Below are 5,316 nucleotides of genomic sequence, written 5' to 3' on the forward strand. Positions count from 1 at the left end.
AAAATAGTTTAATTAGTTGCTTCAATTATGTAATTTTGCCCAACTTAAGTTATAAGCGTAGAATAGTCTTCTTCTTATGTTTTTTTTGAGTTCTAAGAGTCTAAGTCAGTCAAGGCTAGTTAGTTTCTGTTTGTCCTAGTTTAAATCAATTTCTAAGTCCTAATTTCGATAGGATTTTTTATGTCAGGCTGTATATGAGCCCCCCCCCCCCCCCCTGGTGCATCAATTAGATCAGAATATAGTTGAATATTAATGAAAGCTTCTCTTTGAGCACTTTGTGTGTTGTTTTTTTTTTGGTTTTGTCAATTAGTTTGAAGATCTAAGAGGTCTGGTTCTAGCAATTAGTTTGAAGATCTAAGAGGTCTGGTTCTAGCAATTAGTTTGAAGATCCAAACCTAGGAATTTTCTAAGTGAAACCAAGCTTAGACTCTTGACAGTGGTTGTATAAGAGACAGCCTTTGGTCTCAATCTGAGTATTCCATTCTCAAGGCTCCATCCTGGTACTTGGCAGCCTACACTCCATTTCCCTTCACATATCAACCTCCTTTATTTTATTATTATTTTTTTATAACTTTTTACATGCAACCCCCAACTTTGTGGTGATTTACACTGCACCTCCCCCACTTTGCAAACCTTATAAAAAGCCCACAATGTCTTAAGGACCATTTCCAATTAATGATTGGAGTTCAATTTTTTTAATATTGACTAAACTGCCCTTAAACTGATAAAATGTCTAAATTGTCATTGACGTCATTTTATTTTCATTGTTCAACCCTAGTACCCTTAGTCAACTTGCATGACCTCACTCAACTCACTCACCTCACTCTCTCTGCACCAAAGCCTTGTTGCCCACAGTGCTCACTTCCAACAGCTCTATAGATGACCAAAAACAACCAGCGGCCATATAAGCAACTGCAAAACACCTAGAAACCCCCTTCCTTTGTGGTCACAGGAGTACAAAAGCTATGTTATTTCCTCCTCTCTACTTTCATTTGCACTGAGCATCCACTCACACACACCCCTGGGCACACACACATAGAGCCCTGTAACCACATGACCACCACCTCAAACATTGTGCTCTATAAAATGCTTGTGAGAGCCCTGCACACACACACACATGCAGCCACATGGAGACACCACCACTACCATGGTGGGAGATCTTGTGAGATATCTCGGTTTTTTCATAAACCGAGACGAGATAGAGATTGAGTTCTGCGAAATGGGATATCTCGCTCGAGATCTAGCCATATCTTGCTATATCTCGCTATATCTCGTTATGTCTCGCCATATCTTGCTGGAACTCTTAATTTTTGTTCCATTTTCCGCAGATTTCAGCTGGATTTTTACTTGCAACTACTCTTAGAACATCTACAACATCAAAGGAAAATCAATCATTCTCTGTGTCACACCCCACCCGTCGGTCTCGGTTACCTGCCCGACAACCCGTGGGAGCGATCCGTCACAGGATCCACGGTTCTAGTCTATCAATAATAATAAATGCAAGTAAAGACAATCATGAGCAAGAATGGTTCAATAATTAAACAAAAGGATTACAGGAGTCCAAATACTCCAATAAAATAATCAAGGAAAGAATAAATAATCAAAATATAAATGAGTTTAGCGGAAGCAATCAAAAAGAGTTATATGATTTTCTTTCCAGTTTCCTTTTCTAAACCTAAATAATGTTTTTCATGAATTACTTATGCATGCATGATAGATTGGATCCCCCCCCCTGACGCTTCCCTTGGGCGCTCTATTATTGCCTCCTATTCCTGAGGGGGAGATCAGGGGCAAATAGGGATGGACAGCTCGAAGAGAGCGCCTCATCGGAACAAGAGTACAACCAATTCATAGAGGGGAAGTCGATAGACTCTTTTCCTTGTCCTTGAAAGGAGAGATATATTCTTTTGTCGGATCCCTATTTTCCTTTGACGGGCATCATCCGTCTTCGGAGGTTGTTCATGAAATCACCGATTCCGTTCTGGAAGATGTGATGGAATGGGAAAGACCAGGCAACTGGGCTGCCCACCACCAACGCCTTAGGGAGGAGACCGATGAGGCACAACCCGTATTGGAGCATCTGTATGAAGAAAGACAAAAAAGTTATATATATATACAAAGAAATACAGAGAAGGGTCATCTAAACAAAGCCACTGTCTCTTGAAGCCTTTGTAGTAGTCCTTGATTTCTTCATTCGGGGCACGGGGCCAGGTAGCCATCGGAGACAAAAGGAAAACGAATCTCTTGTGGCTGAATCCCTATTCTACACTTCGAACTGCAAGCATTTCTTCATCTTCAATGGCAAGTGAATGCCCTTCGCTATATTCTTCCTAACCTTCCCTTCCTTCCTGACTTTCCTAACCTTGCCCGATCCAACAGCCCTTCCAAGCTGCTGATTCAAATAGGGCAACTCAGAATCACCAACCAAATCGGAAACTCAATCCTAAACTTCGGAGTGGAAGATAGCAGAAGGCGGGTTCTCTGGATGTTGGCAAACGGGCATGAGAAGGAGCATCGTTCCCTGCTGGAGATCCTTTACTAAAACCCGCTATAATATAAATGCGCCACCTCTTCTTCGTTTTGCTTTTCTGTCCAAGGCGATTGAGGAGCGGAATGAATTCTGCTAATGTGCACGGAGTTTAGATGAAATCAGGGTGGACCTTAGGGCTGCTGTCTCTCATGCCACTGCAGAATTGGGGGTTCGCAACAACTTTGACAAATTGGTGCAAGAGCTGGCAGATCATCCACTCTTCCCTGAAGCAGAGCAGGTTAACATTGAAAAGTTGCGTCAAGTGCGACGGTTTGTAGAAAAAAATGAATGAGATGATGAGTGCCGCAGCAGTAGCTTTGTTGATGGTAGCCGACGCGTTGAAGGCCAGGTAGGAGATTCAACGCATAACCAACCAAAGCATGGAAGTGGAAAGAGAGTTGACAGCGATGGAGGACCGGCCGAACTGGAGCGAAAGCTTGCAGAGCAACATCGAGCGATCGCTGAAAAGGAGTCCGTTCGAGCCGATCTGGATGAAAGGGTTGCGGCTGTTCAACCTGACCCAACCAAAGAAAATAGAATAGTAATAAGTGAGACGTCTTAGCGCACTTCTTTTAGGCATTGGGCTAATCTTTCATAAGAAGCCACTACTCGCAACGAGTTCGGTACTAGGTCAGCTAAATGTTGCTACGCTCAGTCACAATCCACGGTAGCACGCACTAACAGGGAATTCGCTCCAAAGCCAGCTTTTGTTCTATACCCATGGTCAAACCGATCGAAGTATGTGTACATACTGGTAGGGGCGCGCTTAGCCAATTTCCCAGAGCTTGGTGGGGCAAGATCGGAGGCTCGTTTAGACCTGGGGAAAAGCAGACTGATGAGTCCGTCCATTCGGGATGTCGGCACACCAACCGGATCGAAAGCCCAACCGATTCGAGTCGGTCAGGCCAGTAAAAGAAGACTAATTCACACAGTGTTGTTTTCTACTGGCCACCACATTCAATTTCATTGCGCACAAGAAAGCAGGCCGCTTCGGAGCACAGCTTATTTAGCTCGGAATAATGGGAGCGAGCCTGAGTGGTAAACTCCGATTGATTGTTAATGTGAAATAGTAGAATAGGAGAAAGCCTTGTTTCCGGGTACAATAGGTCAACGAAAAGCCAACTCAATCAATACGTGAAAAAAGCTATGATGGAGCCGCCCTTCTCGAGTGAGTTTCGCTTATCCGCCCTGTTGTTCCCATGTTTCGGAGCGCTAGCTTCAACAAGCTTTCGATCCGATCCGGTACTCTTTTTTCTTCTTATCGATCCGAATGAATCGAATCAGTCGTCCTTCCTCGCCTTTGACAAGCGGGTTGTCTTCCTCTCTTCCTTCCATTACCGACAGCTAGGAGTGCCGCTACGCTAGGACTACTAACTAGTGTGCTAGGGCTAGCAGAGCAACTTCTCGCTGTGCCCAATGCCCAAAGGACACTATCCCACGGATGGGATTATTCCATTACTAACTGACCTGTTGAGAGGATAGCAGCAGGGGAAAGAAAAAAAAAAGTAGAGTTAGGTTCTTTTCGTTTGTGTAAGCATCTCTTTCCTCGGTCGATTCGTCTGCTCATTCAGCCTATGATTCTTATCCAATTGCTTCTGTAGATCAGTCTTATGAGACGAATTCGGCTGGAGATAGGCATTCGGATTCGTTACTTGGGGCTGATGAGGATGAGTTACTTCGGGCTCCTGAGGGTGAGGAATCCGTTGTTTCGGGATAAACTGGATATGTTAGTTCGGCCTCGGCTTCAGGGCTTGACAGCGCCTCTTCAGCCTTCCTAAAGCATCGAGCATTGGCCTAGTCCCATGGTGAGGATATTAGGCTTTCTCCTCGATCCGCAACTACACCGGTGATTTCGACCATCATCCTACGATATTTTTTAATGGTATCGAAAAGTAGCTTTAATGCGGTAGGCTTTTTTCTTTTTTAATTTAGCAGTTAGGGTGTTAGCTTCAATGCCCCCCGAGGGGGGAAAGGTTCAACCTTTCATATGAGGGTTTATGTTTGCACGGGATTAGCTTACATATGTCATCGGGTACCGATTTGGAACTCAGTGTGCGTTATCAAACCTCACATTTGCGGAAACCTATCTTAAGCTATTGAGGGCTAATGGAACACTAACTATATATCAAGGATAAAATCAAGAGAACCTGAGTCAAAGAGCCTCCTAACCGAAGCGGTAGAAGAAGAGGAGGGGGATTTTGAGTTTTAAACAAGGGAGGAGTGATTCCAATGCCAGGGGTGAAGTAAACCGCAACAATCTAAGTGAGACGACGGCGAACCCCAACTTTATGTAGTAACCCACCATTTTCGGGGACCGAGACAAACCTCACGAACTGCTTTCCCAGGCCAGAACATAGGCGATTTGCCCCGTGCAGAAAAGGCAGTAATCCCTTTCCTGACTTGACTTCCCGCTTTTTCTATTAATTAACTGAAAAGTAACGTATCACCCCGCTTATTCATTTTATTAATCCCACCCTCTTACCTCTGACTTCTTCTTTCTACTGTGCGTCCTTTCCTAGTTTTTTTCTCCCTTCCTACTTGCTCTTACCTACACGCCACACCTTATCCCGTTTTGTGAAACTGATTCTGCGAGAGCTGGGTCTGACACTTAACAGGAGTTTACCAGCCAAAGACGATGACGATTGCTTACGAGCTGCTCTCCTCCCTTCTGGCCATTGAAAGCATTCCAATTGCAGCTTCTTCTTAGCTTAGGATTCGTTCAAAAGAGCATTTCCCTAATCTAATGCCATGCCCTGAGTCCTAATCTCCGTTAGCCCTACTCCAAC

Source organism: Hakea prostrata, chromosome 7 (genome assembly GCF_041222555.1).
Source record: "Hakea prostrata isolate BN-2017 chromosome 7, UWA_Hpros_2, whole genome shotgun sequence".
NCBI classification, from domain to species: domain Eukaryota; kingdom Viridiplantae; phylum Streptophyta; class Magnoliopsida; order Proteales; family Proteaceae; genus Hakea; species Hakea prostrata.